At 42.8% G+C, this 15793-nt stretch overlaps 1 protein-coding gene across 4 annotated transcripts in view; it reads left to right on the forward strand.

The window, feature by feature from the left end:
* Positions 1-15793, forward strand: part of LOC121028290 (solute carrier family 23 member 2-like) — a 62664-nt gene that overhangs the window by 13949 nt on the left and 32922 nt on the right. The window lies entirely within an intron of this gene.

The following is a 15793-nucleotide window of genomic DNA, read 5'->3' on the forward strand; positions in this document are numbered from 1 at the left end:
GCTCTAAGTTCTGCTTTGGGACCTAGTCACATGGGGAGGGCCAACCCCCAGCCTGTGGCCTTCCCCCTTGTCTTCTTATGTCAAGTTTTGCTCCAGATCATAAATGTCCTTACACTCGTGAATGTGGGCTGCATACCCACCCCCAACACACACATGCACATGCACATACACACATACACCAGATTCTCCAAATAGCTGACGCTTGGCCACCCTCCATAGGCCTAGGGGTATGTACACCTGCATCATGGTCTGCCTTCAGCAGGGCAGACCTGGGGAAGAGGCCCAAGCAGGTTCTGGAAGAGGCTCGGGGCCATTTGGGCAGAGGAATTCTTGAGTCTCAAAGGGGAGAGGCACACAGACATGAGGTGGACAGAATCCCTTGGCCCCGCAGATGCCTCCCGGAGGAGGGAGAGTGGAGCCCCCTGGGACAGCAGGCTAAGTACAGGGGGCTCTCCATTCCTCGTCTGGATGCAGGGCTGTCTCTTCCTCACACCGTCAGTGCCTGTGCTTCATTGTCGCGGTCACGCTTCCCGCACAGGACCGGAGGCAGGCTGCTGGCAGTCCCCACGCTTGTCTCCCAGAGCAGCTGAGGACTGCTCTGGCTGGCCTCGCATTTTAAAATTCCAGGGAAGAGCTCTGATGGGTGCGACTTAAGCCAGATGCCCAGCTCTCACCCATCCGGGCAACACATATGGCAGCTCTCGTTCAGGAAAACTTCCTAAAGAGTCAGGGAAGGAGAGTTCTGTTCTGAACAGACGAGACAGCAGGGATTCGCTGAACTGTGTATGTGGTTTGGTACCCGGAAAACAAGGCCGATGATAGTATGGCCTTTTCTCCCTGACAGTAAGATTCAGATGAGCAAAATCGTTATAATCAGTGGAATCACCTTTATAAATAAATAAATACATACATACATACATACATACATACATACATACATAAAAACAAACACCATCAAGTCCTTTATGTTCATATGTAGGTTCCAAAAATTAGCCTGAGTAAAATGGGGTTCTGTGGCTCTGGAGCTGGCCTGGACAAAATTGCAAGGCCTGGAAAATGTGTCTTCGGAACTTTTCCCTCCTCATTTCGACACATCCTCTCTTCATATTCTCCACCACCACCCCCGCCCCAGCTTGTCTCCCAGAAAGAACTCTGCACCGTGGCTCCCTTCTAGGTTATCAGGAGGGATCAGGACATCCCTCTCTGCGGGTCCTCCAGACCTCTCCTGCTCACCCCAGATCTGTTAGTCGTGGGCCTTCTTCCTTTATCATTTATTTAACATCGAGTCCAAGGACATATCCAAGTTTTGTTCAGCCTGAAGGATGTCCAGTTTTCGGTGTCCCCTTTAAGAAGGACACAAAAGTATGAGTACAAAATCCTGCATGAGAGATAATATTATTACATTGAAAAAAAAATCATGATAAATTACGACATTTAAAAAAAATTTTTTTAACATTTATTTATTTTTGAGACAGAGACAGAGCATGAACGGGGGAGGGTCAGAGAGAGAGGGAGACACAGAATCCAAAACAGGCTCCAGGCTCTGAGCAGTCAGCACAGAGCCCGACGTGGGGCTCGAACTCACCGAACGTGAGATCATGACCTGAGCTGAAGTCGGACGCTTAGCCGACTGAGCCACCCAGGCGCCCCAAATTACGACATTTAAAAAGCAGATTAACACCACAAATTGTCACAAATTCCAAATTTTTCCAATCTTTTTTAAATTTTATTTTAAAGTTATTTATTTATTTATTTTGCGAGAGAAAGAGCACGAACAGGGAAGGGGCGGAGAGAGAGGGAGAAAGAGAGAAACCCAAGCAGGCTCCGCCCTGTCAGTGCAGAGCCTGACGTGGGGCTCGAATTCACAAACCACGAGAACAAGACCTGAGCTGAATAACAGGAGTCACATACTTAACCGGCTGAGCCACCCAGGAGCCCCTACTCCTTTCTTGTTGAATTGAAAGTGGTGTACTCTTTGATCAACATTTTCTGAAAAGAAGGAAAGATAATTCAGTCATTCCGCTTCCGTGGGTCGGTCCAAATTTGTTTGTTACTACTGCTAGTTAAGATGCGTGGTCATCCTTTCACACAAAACTGTAACACCACTATAGATTTGTGCCCTACAAACACAGACATTCTCTTGTCCGTGATTTCCATCAGAAATGTCTAAAATGCATGCTGCATTTAAAAGTGTAAGTGGTACACTATCAACTATATTCTTGATAGGAGAAAACTTTCATCTTGCCTGCATATCAGTGAGACTCACGTCTTCTCTGGCGATTTTGCGTATCTGATGGTTTTCAGGTTTTCCACAGACTTGCTTCCGGCACCCTACATTTCAACCTTTGTTTCTCCTCCAACGCCCACGTACGTCAGGTGCCATAGGACACATTCATAACATAACGTGACCTCGGGTTTGTGCAACTTCACGAAGTAGAGTGAGCTGGCACAAGGGGAGGTAGGAGTATTGCGAGACCCAATCATGACCCTGAGGTGGCTAGCAGGAAATTAAATATACATGGGTGGGGATGCCTGGGCGGCTCAGTCGGTTGAGCGTCCGACTTCAGCTCAGGTCACGATCTCGCGGTCGGTGGGTTCGAGCCCCGCGTCGGGCTCTGTGCTGACAGCTCGGAGCCTGGAGTCTGCTTCGGATCTGTGTCCCCCTCTCTCTCTGCCACTCCCCCACTCATGCTCTGTCTCTCTCTGTCTCTCAAAAATGAAGAAACATTAAAAAAAATTAAAAATAAACAAACAAACAAACATGGGTGGTTTAGTGGTCTCAACCCACATAAATCTATCCTGCCACATTCAAACTAAATTGATCCTGACTCAGCTTCCCCTGGCCAAATCCTAAGAGTGCTTATGACCTTTCAAATGCCATCTGATGCAAGATTTAGAGTCCGTGAGGAGGCAGCACAAAGAGGCAGTAGCTGGCCAAATGTGGCTGAAACCATTTACTTTTACAAAGTTGACAAAGGCCTATGGCTAGAGCACACGTTGCAGGACCCCTGGGACTTGAGAAGGAGCCCGGCAAGTGAGGGTCCCTTTACCCTAAATCTCCTTTTGACCTAATCTGTGCCAGGCCTGTGTCCCACCCTGGAGTCGCGAAGGGAAATGGAAAACATTTCCTACAATGTGCTTCTGCTGACCTATATTGATAGAAGGTGACATGACAGGAAAAATTAATATCCATCTATTCAGTGTCAATTATCTGAATCAAACCACACAGGTATAGATGGATATGGGGCTGGCCGGTTGTTTCCAGGATAGACTGACTGCAGACAACATTCAGAGGAGTATATTCACTGCTGGCATGGCCTTTTTGCCTGAATCAAATCAAAGGCACTTTCCAAAGTGCTTCCTTTGCAAGTCATTTCCAGGCGAGACGCCAAGGCTTAAGTTCTTGCAACCTCTATTGAGGAGTGGAGACCAGTGCCCACGGCTTTGGAGGGTTATTTCCCTGCTCTCTCTTCTTCTGTCACCATCTCGGTGAGCTAAGACTTCTTCCAAATCCCCGACCAAGGACTCAGAGAGGTGCAGGGTTTGCTCTGGTCTATCTAGCAGACCCCCCTATTTTCTAGGATCGGCTCTGGGAATGTGGGATGGTGCGGTGGGATTAGGGACAGCTTGTGGTAACCTGCCTGGGTCCCAGAACACCCCGCCCCGTGGAGAGTTACAAACACAAAGCGCTTCTGGATGGGGGAGTCCCGCCCATAAACCTGAGATGGCATTAATTATAATTATGGAAGAGTACTGAGTTTGGAAACTGGAGGACAGAACTCCAGTCTTGGCTTCTGTACCATGGGAACTTAGACAAATCATCTGCCCTCTTTAAGGCTCAGTTTCTCGTCAACAAAATGAAGGAATTCAACTATACGATGTCTGAAAGTCCCTTCTGTCTCTGTTGTGGACAGCTATGATGTTGACAGAGAAGATGATGAAGCCCCGGGTTTCAATGGGATAATCAGTAGTAAAAGTGCCTCTGGGCCTAGCCTTCTGGTAGGCTCCATAAGAAACACAAACTAATCAGCACTTAGGGCCCAAAGAACTTGAACTTACACCTTAATTCAACATGCAGAGAAAGAGGTAAATAAAATTGGGAAATGAAATAATGTTAATGCCATTAGGGTGGGGTCAGGAATAAACATGAGTTTGGTTCTAGGAAATAAGCTTCTGTCTCAGATGCTGATGAGCAACTCCCTAAGACATTATAGATTGTGAAACGTAGCTGATAGTTGATGACTCAAAGGCCAAGTAGATCTGGCTTCTGGTTATTTGCTGGTAACCAAAAATGCTGATGTTGCAACAAGGTCATCGTGATTAAAACCACATTAAATAATCAAAAGGGAGGATGGAGAGGAAAGATGGCGGCGTAGGAGGATGCTGGGCTCACCGCGCGTCCTGCTGATCACTTAGATTCCACCTACACCTGCCTAAATAACCCAGAAAACCGCCAGAGGATTAGCAGAACGGAGTCGCCGGAGCCAAGCGCAGACGAGAGGCCCACGGAAGAGGGTAGGAAGGGCGGCGAGGCGGTGCGCGCTCCACGGACTGGCGGGAGGAAGCCGGGGCGGAGGGGCGGCTCGCCGGCCAAGCAGAGCCCCCGAGTCTGGCTTGCAAAAAGCGGAGGGGCCTGACGGACTGTGTTCCGACAGCAAGCGCGACTTAGCGTCTGGGAGGTCATAAGTTAACAGCTCTGCTCGGAAAGTGGGAAGGCTGGAGGACAAAGGGAAGGAGAGCTGCTGAGCCCCCTGACGACAGAGCTCAGTTTGGGGGGGAACAAAGGCGCTCGCCAGCGCCATCTCCCCCGCCCATCCCCCAGCCAAAATCCCAAAGAGAACCAGTTCCTGCCAGGGAACTTGCTCGCCCCGCGCAAACACCCAACTCTGCGCTTCTGCGGAGCCAAACCTCCGGCAGCGGATCTGACTCCCTCCTGCAGCCACAGGGCCCCTCCTGAAGTGGATCACCTAAGGAGAAGCAAGCTAAGCCTGCCCCTCCTGCCCCTGTGCACCTTGCCTACCCACCCCAGCTTAGACGCCAGATCCCCAGCATCACAAGCCTGGCAGTGTGCAAGTAGCCCAGACAGGCCACCCCACCCCACAGTGAATCCCGCCCCTAGGAGAGGGGAAGAGAAGGCACGCACCAGTCTGACTGTGGCCACGGCGGTGGGCTGGGGGCAGGCATCAGGTCTGACTGCGGCTCCGCCCACCAACTCCAGTTATACACCACAGCACAGGGGAAGTGCCCTGCAGGTCCTCACCACGCCAGGGACTATCCAAAATGACCAAGCGGAAGAATTCCCCTCAGAAGAATCTCCAGGAAATAACAACAGCTAATGAGCTGATCAAAAAGGATTTAAATAATATAACAGAAAGTGAATTTAGAATAATAGTCATAAAATTATTCGCTGGGCTTGAAAACAGTATAGCTGACAGCAGAGAATCTCTTGCTACAGAGATCAAGGGACTAAGGAACAGTCACGAGGAGCTGAAAAACGCTTTAAATGAAATGCATAACAAAATGGAAACCACCACGGCTCGGATTGAAGAGGCAGAGGAGAGAATAGGTGAACTAGAAGATAAAGTTATGGAAAAAGAGGAAGCTGAGAAAAAGAGAGATAAAAAAATCCAGGAGTATGAGGGGAAAATTAGAGAACTAAGTGATACACTAAAAAGAAATAATATACGCATCATTGGTATCCCAGAGGAGGAAGAGAGAGGGAAAGGTGCTGAAGGGGTACTTGAAGAAATAATAGCTGAGAACTTCCCTGAAGTGGGGAAGGAAAAAGGCATTGAAATCCAAGAGGCACAGAGAACTCCCTTCAGACGTAACTTGAATCGATCTTCTGCACGACACATCATAGTGAAACTGGCAAAATACAAGGATAAAGAGAAAATTCTGAAAGCAGCAAGGGGTAAACGTGCCCTCACATATAAAGGGAGACCTATAAGACTCGTGACTGATCTCTCTTTTGAAACTTGGCAGGCCAGAAAGAGTTGGCATGAGATTTTCAGTGTGCTAGACAGAAAAAATATGCAGCCGAGAATCCTTTATCCAGCAAGTCTGTCATTTAGAATAGAAGGAGAGATAAAGGTCTTCCCAAACAAACAAAAACTGAAGGAATTTGTCACCACTAAACCAGCCCTACAAGAGATCCTAAGGGGGACCCTGTGAGACAATGTACCAGAGACATCACTACAAGCATAAAACATACAGACATCACAATGACTCTAAACCCATATCTTTCTATAATAACACTGAATGTAAATGGATTAAATGCGCCAACCAAAAGACATAGGGTATCAGAATGGATAAAAAAACAAGACCCATCTATTTGCTGTCTACAAGAGACTCATTTTAGACCTGAGGACACCTTTAGATTGAGAGTGAGGGGATGGAGAACTATTTATCATGCTACTGGAAGCCAAAAGAAAGCTGGAGCAGCCATACTTATATCAGACAAACTAGACTTTCAATTAAAGGCTGTAACAAGAGATGAAGAAGGACATTATATAATAGTGACAGGGTCTATCCATCAGGAAGAGCTAACAATTATAAATGTCTATGCGCCGAATACCGGAGCGCCCAAATATATAAAACAATTACTCATAAACATAAGCAACCTTATTGAGAAGAATGTGGTAATTGCAGGGGACTTTAACACCCCACTTACAAGAAATGGATAGATCATCTAGACACACGGTCAATAAAGAAACAAGGGCCCTGAATGAGACATTGGATCAGATGGACTTGACAGATATATTTAGAACTCTGCATCCCAAAGCAACAGAATATACTTTCTTCTCGAGTGCACATGGAACATTCTCCAAGATAGATCATATACTGGGTCACAAAACAGCCCTTCATAAGTTTACAAGAATTGAAATCATACCATGCATACTTTCAGACCACAATGCTATGAAGCTTGAAATCAACCACAGAAAAAAGTCTGGAAAACCTCCAAAAGCATGGAGGTTAAAGAACACCCTACTAACGAATGAGTGGGTCAACCAGGCAATTAGAGAAGAAATTAAAAAATATATGGAAACAAACGAAAATGAAAATACAACAATCCAAACGCTTTGGGACGCAGCGAAGGCAGTCCTGAGAGGAAAATACATTGCAATCCAGGCCTATCTCAAGAAACAAGAAAAATCCCAAATACAAAATCTAACAGCACACCTAAAGGAAATAGAAGCAGAACAGCAAAGGCAGCCTAAACCCAGCAGAAGAAGAGAAATAATAAAGATCAGAGCAGAAATAAACAATATAGAATCTAAAAAAACTGTAGAGCAGATCAACGAAACCAAGAGTTGGTTTTTTGAAAAAATAAACAAAATTGACAAACCTCTAGCCAGGCTTCTCAAAAAGAAACGGGAGATGACCCAAATAGATAAACTCATGAATGAAAATGGAATGATTACAACCAATCCCTCAGAGATACAAACAATTATCAGGGAATACTATGAAAAATTATATGCCAACAAATTGGACAACCTGGAAGAAATGGACAAATTCCTGAACACCCACACTCTTCCAAAACTCAATCAGGAGGAAATAGAAAGCTTGAACAGACCCATCACCAGCGAAGAAATTGAATCGGTTATCAAAAATCTCCCAGCAAATAAGAGTCCAGGACCAGATGGCTTCCCAGGGGAGTTCTACCAGACGTTTAAAGCAGAGATAATACCTATCCTTCTCAAGCTATTCCAAGAAATAGAAAGGGAAGGAAAACTTCCAGACTCATTCTATGAAGCCAGTATTACTTTGATTCCTAAACCAGACAGAGACCCAGTAAAAAAAGAGAACTACAGGCCAATATCCCTGATGAATATGGATGCAAAAATTCTCAATAAGATACTAGCAAATCGAATTCAACGGCATATAAAAAGAATTATTCACCATGATCAAGTGGGATTCATTCCTGGGATGCAGGGCTGGTTCAACATTCGCAAATCAATCAACGTGATACATCACATTAACAAAAAAAAAGAGAAAAACCATATGATCCTGTCAATCGATGCAGAAAAGGCCTTTGACAAAATCCAGCACCCTTTCTTAATAAAAACCCTTGAGAAAGTCGGGATAGAAGGAACATACTTAAAGATCATAAAAGCCATTTATGAAAAGCCCACAGCTAACATCATCCTCAACGGGGAAAAACTGAGAGCTTTTTCCCTGAGATCAGGAACACGACAGGGATGCCCACTGTCACCACTGTTGTTTAACATAGTGCTGGAAGTGCTAGCATCAGCAATCAGACAACAAAAGGAAATCAAAGGCATCCAAATTGGCAAAGATGAAGTCAAGCTTTCGCTTTTTGCAGATGACTTGATATTATACATGGAAAATCCGATAGACTCCACCAAAAGTCTGCTAGAACTGATCCATGAATTCAGCAAAGTTGCAGGATACAAAATCAATGTACAGAAATCAGTTGCATTCTTATACACTAACAATGAAGCAACAGAAAGACAAATAAAGAAACTGATCCCATTCACAATTGCACCAAGAAGCATAAAATACCTAGGAATAAATCTAACCAAAGATGTAAAGGATCTGTATGCTGAAAACTATAGAAAGCTTATGAAGGTAATTGAAGAAGATTTAAAGAAATGGAAAGACATTCCCTGCTCATGGATTGGAAGAATAAATATTGTCAAAATGTCAATACTACCCAAAGCTATCTACACATTCAATGCAATCCCAATCAAAATTGCACCAGCATTCTTCTCGAAACTAGAACAAGCAATCCTAAAATTCATATGGAACCACAAAAGGCCCCGAATAGCCAAAGTAATTTTGAAGAAGAAGACCAAAGCAGGAGGCATCACAATCCCAGACTTTAGCCTCTACTACAAAGCTGTCATCATCAAGACAGCATGGTATTGGCACAAAAACAGACACATAGACCAATGGAATAGAATAGAAACCCCAGAACTAGACCCACAAACGTATGGCCAACTCATCTTTGACAAAGCAGGAAAGAACATCCAATGGAAAAAAGACAGTCTCTTTAACAAATGGTGCTGGGAGAACTGGACAGCAACATGCAGAAGGTTGAAACTAGACCACTTTCTCACACCATTCACAAAAATAAACTCAAAATGGATCAAGGACCTGAATGTGAGACAGGAAACCATCAAAACCTTAGAGGAGAAAGCAGGAAAAGACCTCTCTAACCTCAGCCGTAGCAATCTCTTACTCGACACATCCCCAAAGGCAAGGGAATTAAAAGCAAAAGTGAATTACTGGGACCTTATGAAGATAAAAAGCTTCTGCACAGCAAAGGAAACAACCAACAAAACTAAAAGGCAACCAACGGAATGGGAAAAGATATTTGCAAATGACATATCAGACAAAGGGCTAGTATCCAAAATCTATAAAGAGCTCTCACCAAACTCCACACCCGAGGAACAAATAACCCAGTGAAGAAATGGGCAGAAAACATGAATAGACACTTCTCTCAAGAAGACATCCAGATGGCCAACAGGCACATGAAAAGATGTTCAGCGTCACTCCTTATCAGGGAAATACAAATCAAAACCACACTCAGGTATCACCTCACACCAGTCAGAGTGGCCAAAATGAACAAATCAGGAGACTATAGATGCTGGAGAGGATGTGGAGAAACGGGAACCCTCTTGCACTGTTGGTGGGAATGCAAACTGGTGCAGCCGCTCTGGAAAGCAGTGTGGAGGTTCCTCAGAAAATTAAAAATAGACCTACCCTATGACCCCGCAATAGCACTACTAGGAATTTATCCAAGGGACACAGGAGTACTGATGCATAGGGGCACTTGTACCCCAATGTTCATAGCAGCACTCTCAACAATAGCCAAATTATGGAAAGAGCCTAAATGTCCATCAACTGATGAATGGATAAAGAAATTGTGGTTTATATACACTATGGAATACTACGTGGCAATGAGAAAAAATGAAATATGGCCTTTTGTAGCAACGTGGATGGAACTGGAGAGTGTGATGCTAAGTGAAATAAGCCATACAGAGAAAGACAGATACCATATGGTTTCACTCTTATGTGGATCCTGAGAAACTTAACAGGAACCCATGGGGGAGGGGAAGGGAAAAAAAAAAAAAGAGGTTAGAGTGGGAGAGAGCCAAAGCATAAGAGACTGTTGAGAACTGAGAACAAACTAAGGGTTGATGGGGGGTGGGAGGGAGGAGAGGGTGGGTGATGGGTATTGAGGAGGGCACCTTTTGGGATGAGCACTGGGTGTTGTATGGAAACCAATTTGACAATAAATTTCATATATAAAAAAATAATAATCAAAAGGGAATGATAAGAGATGATAACTGCTTCTCTTGATATAGGAGTTCACAAGCACTGTGCCCAGTGTGGGGCAGGCGGCTGTAATCCTTGGCGACATGGACAGCTGTCTCCCTGGTACGGCTTTAAGGGTCTTGGGTGCATCCCCTAAGAGCCTTCTTCACTTAGGTGTTCACTTCTGCAACTCACGGAAGGGCATACTTCTATCATTCATTTCAAAATAAGACATTAAGTTTGAAAGGAAATCACTAGAAGAAATCAGATATTGACTACATGTGATTCTAGGCCTTAATGCCATCTCTGGAATTATTCATAGTTTGTACTGGTAATTTCTTTTTCTGGAGTGGTTCCAGGTAACACGTCTCTCCATTTTCCTGGGAATAGCTCAAGTGTGGAACACGTACTTCTGGCAAAGTCCATCCGCTTCTCTTACACTTACTCGCATACAGTTTTTCCTGAGTCAGCCCTGGCCTTGATCCTTTGCATCCAATGACTTCCTGTGGCTGAGCCCAGCCCTGCCCTAGCTCTGCGCCTGTCATTGGTTATGCAGAAAGGCCATGGCCATCATCAGAGGTATGCAGCCACTTTGCTCCTGCCCTCTTGACAGCCAGGTCACCAGATGTGCCACTGGGGCTCTGATAGGAGCAGGAACAGTGGTGGCTGTTGGGATAGAAGAGTGATCTGACAATTCATCACATCAGAGGAGTCCTAAGGAGGGGGCTGGTGTGCTTCCTCTAGGTTGAAGTTGAGTAGTTACCCATAGGGAAGGCACCAGTGGTATTTCCTACAATGTACCTGCTTGGTGGAGGGAACTCAGGAAAAACATGAACAGAGTGTTCTTTGTCCACTGGTGAAGTAGTTGAGACTCAGAGTGCTCAGGATTTCTTACAACACAGTGACCCTCTTAAATTCAAGGCAAATTCATCAGTTCCATCTTACGTTCTTGAGACTCTGCTCCCCATTCTGGTCTGTTTCAAAGAAAAGTCCATGTGACATCATCCTTTGCCCACTCAGGGACTGACTCAAGAAGGAACATCACCATGATGACGTGGTGAGGCTGGATTCCAGCAGATCACCCTCCAGATGCATCTGTCCCCCGCTGTTGACCACCTCCCCATTTACCCGTGTTCTTCCCCTCCTTACCCACAGGCTTCTCAAATTCCACATGTCCCAACCCCAGAACTCCTCAGGGGGATCATTCCTTCCAGGTTCCCAGGTGCTTAAGGCCCTACCTAGTGGAGACTTAATGCTCCTTCTCCTTTCTTCCCTGGACAATATTTGCATTATTTTCTCTTAGAGTCCTCTTGTTTCTGTGAAGAGGAACTGTTTTTGAATTTTTCCAAAGCCGTGAGAATTAAATTAGATAATGCATACAAAGAGGTTAGCTTAGTGCCAGGTACAAAAAATTTATTTTTCACACCAGGAAAAGGATTGTACTATACACAAAATTTTGCACCCTCCCTCCCTTTTTTAATAATTAAAAACATTTGATTGTAAGAAACAGTCCTCCTCCCCCTTTTTAAACATATACAATGCACCATAATATTTTTCCATTTCCAACAAACACATTTCTGCAATAGTTCTTTTTAAAAAATGATCACTTAGTATTTCATATTCTAGAAAATATAATTATATTCTAATTTATTTAACTATTTACTATTAAAGGAGACTTAAGTTGTTTCAGGTTTTTCACTATTGCAATAGCAACCAACGTGATTTGTTAAGTATGAGAAGTAGAAATTATATGTGTACTGACAATCAATTATCTAGTTAAAGACAGAAGAAAGGCTGATAGAAATGTTTAAGATTATATTTTTCACATATATATAAAAGGTATATATTATATGTATGCTGATAAAGCTTATCTGGTTAAAGATTAAAAAAAAGACTGGAGCAAAATGTTAATAACCATTTCTGGGTTATAGAATTAGGGTAATTTAAATTTATTCTTTATATTTGTCTTGATTTGCCATTTATTTTTCTTCAGTGTTCATGTATTACTTTATAACTGGGAAAAATAAAAACCATTTAAAAGGTATTTTTAGAAAAGTACCAGGGTATGTTTCATGAGCCACAGCCTTTGAGTCTGTGCCTGAGAACAAAAGTCCAGTAAGCTGCCTATTACTGTATTGGAGGAGGGACTGGGACTGGGAGTTATGCCCCAACCTTGAGACAAATTCTGAGATCCTGCAACCTTTTCCACTTCACCTGCTTTCATCTTCGTTTCCCTAAGTCATTTCTCCATGATTAGCATTGAAGCCCTAAAAATAAAAAAGGACACGTGTGTTTGTCTTTGGGGCAGAACAGAAGGGAGGGCTGGAGCAATGGCTCCCAATCTGGCACGGATTTTGGGTGGTGGGGGAGGGAGGAGGTGTAGGGGGTGGTCAAAGAGTAGTAAGCAGTGATGGGTTTAAAGAAGATAGACAAATAGGCTTCCCCTTCCGATTTCACATCTTCCTCCTATTTTTTCCCCCTAGGCAAAGTCAAACATTTCATCCCTTTAAGCTGATTATTTAGCTCCATATCTCTAATTAACACACTTCCATTTTAGGTATTACTAATTGATGTGCCAATATGAATGATTATGATCTCCTTTTCTTTCACAGCCCACTCCCTCTCACTGCATACAAGCATATTTCCCATCCTCTTATTCTCCCATGCTCTCAACATAGATCAATATTCCATATTTACATTATAATTAATGACTAGAATGCTATTTGGAGCTGAATCACAACATGCTTTTCCTGCCCAGATTTTTGTTTTCCCTGGAGTTAACACCTTTCTTGTTTCTATACTTCATTTTATATGTAGTTATTTCTAATTCAGTTATATACTCTTTGTTTATTGTCTAAATTTCTTCCTAATAATTTCATTCACATCAGCTTAATCTTCTTGATGAACTATCTCCTAGAGCTCTCTGCTTGCTGCAGTTTGGAGTGGCTGCTCTATATGCCTGGTATCCATTATATATGTCATCCTGAGATGACCCTTCATCCCTATCCTGAGAATCCCCTTCATGTCAGTTCTCAGTCTAGGTCTCTTATTCCCACAGTAGTATCCTTTTTGGAGAAACACAAGAGTCCAGTAGCTTCCTGAGAGAGAAAGAATGCATCATAGATAAATTTTGTAAGACTTCATATATGTGAAAGTATCTTGATCCTACTCTCATGCTTCATTGATAGCTTAGCTGGGTATACAAATGTAGGTTGGGAATACTTTTCTTTCAGAATTTGAAAGTACTGTTCCATTGTCTTATAACTTCCAATGCGATTTTAAGAGGCCAAACCTTTATGTAATCTTTACCCCTTACCCCGCCCCAGAAGATGGAAAGAACTGCTTTACAACCCTGTGTTATAAATTTTTAGTTATGTGTCATGGCCTGAGTTTATTTTTATCCATTATACTGTGTACTCCATAGGTCCTTTTAATATGCAAATACTCGTCCTTCAGTTTCTTTGAATTTTTTTCTCAAACTCCTTTGATTCACATGCTGGATTTCCTGGACTGGTTCTCTAATTTTCTTACCTTTTCCATCCTTATTTACATCTCTTTGTATTTTTGCTCTTTTGGGGGGAGGAAATTTCATCAATTTTATCTTCCAACTCTTCTGCTTAATTTATTTATACTATAATGTTTTAAAAGATATTTTTCTGTTGTCTGAATATTCTTGTTTTTGCATCCTATTCTTGTTCTATGAATGCAAGATCTCTTACTTGCTAAAGATACAAATGAGAGTGTGTTTTAAAAGTATCATCCCCTTGAAGGACAGGTTACTTTCTTTTATTTTTTTAATTAAAAAAATGTTTTTAACGTTTAATTTTGAGAGAGAGAGAGAGAGGGAGAGAGAGAGACAGTATGAATGGGGGAGGGGCAGACAGAGGAGACACAGAATCCAAAGCAGGCTCCAGGCTCTTAACTGTCAGCATAGAGCCCGATGTGGGGCTTGAACTCACAAATTGTGAGATTATGACCTGAGGTGAAGTTGGACGCTTAACCAACTGAGCCACCCAGGCGCCCCAAGACAAATAACTTTCATCTGTTTCTTTATTTGGGTCTCTGTCATTGATAGTCCTGTGGTTGTCTGGTGATCTTTGTATATCTGCTCATATTTTAAGGTAGGGCCTCAGAAGCTTGACTAGATGTTCTGAACCTGAGAGTGTGTCTCGTTCACTTTGGGCCTCATCATAGCATGACATGCAGGAATGACACATGTCCCAACTGCAAGGGTCACAATTCACATTGTAGTCTTAATATGGTGTCATGATTTTCAGCATCTTTGTGTTTTTCCTAGCATAGCTGGGGAAGCCTGAATTTCAGCATCTTTATGCTTTCCTCTCAGGTTGTCCTATCCTCCAGAAAAGGACCTTCCAGTCTCTTGCCCAGAGGGTAAAGACCTGGCTGGAAGTGTGCTAGAAGCTCAGTGGGAAAGTGAGCTGGAAGTTTTCGTGTTCAGTGTACATATATTAAATGAATCATCCCAGTGTTCAGTACGGTATCTCCACTTCAACTGTGCCCGTGTCACTGCAGTCTGCAGTTTGCCTTTTTCACGGAATAAACTTAAAGTCTTCTGCCAAGATGGGGGAAGGATAGTTACCTGACTGGTGTTCTGAGAAAGATTTTTAACCTGTTTTAGCTCCACGTTTAACCCTACTTCAAGAACGAACTCCTGACACGTGGTGAGTTTTTCAGTATATTGTCATTTCCCGATTGCTTCCATAGGATACTGATTCCCCAGGAGGTTAAATCAGTTACCACTGTTCATCTGCTCTTTAGCTTGCAGTTTGTTGCAACTGTCTCCTGCTCAGGTCTTTTTATCCTTGTAATTTATTCTTCTAAAATATATTTTAATCATTTTATTGAAGTTTCAAGAGAGGGCAAGTGTATAATCTGGCATTCTTAATCAGAAGTCATTTTTATTATTTTGTAAAAAAGTCAACACATATTAAGAATATTGGGGCACCTGGGTGGCTCAGTCGGTTATGCTTCCAACTTCAGCTCAAGTCAAGATCTCATGGTTTGTGAGTTCAAGCCCCACATTGGGCTCTGTGCTGACAGCTCAGAGCCTGGAGCCTGCTTCAGATTCTGTGTCTCCCTCTCTCTCTGCCCCTCCCCTGCTCATGCTCTCTCTCTCTCTCTCTCTCAAAAATAGATAAACATTAAAAATTTTTTTAAATTAATTTAAAAAAGACTATTAAATTTTTGTGTTTATTAATTGCCATAAACATTTTTAGTGTGCTTTAATTTTGATTAAGATATTTTTGCCATAATAAAGCTTTTATGTTTCTATGGTAAAATGTATTACTTTTTTCCTTTGCTATTTCTTGATCTACTTTTAACTTAGAAATCCTTTCTATATCCAATAGATAAGTAATCACCTTTTAAAAAAGTATCTTGTCTGTGTGTTGTTTAGATTCTTTTAATTTAACTCTTGAATTTATTTAGGATTCATTTAGGTGCATTGTATGAAGTAAGTCCTCAAATTGATTTTCTTCTCTGTAAAAGC

This window comes from Herpailurus yagouaroundi, unplaced genomic scaffold (genome assembly GCF_014898765.1).
Source record: "Herpailurus yagouaroundi ecotype Mexico unplaced genomic scaffold, PumYag 100, whole genome shotgun sequence".
Taxonomy (NCBI): Eukaryota; Metazoa; Chordata; class Mammalia; order Carnivora; family Felidae; genus Herpailurus; species Herpailurus yagouaroundi.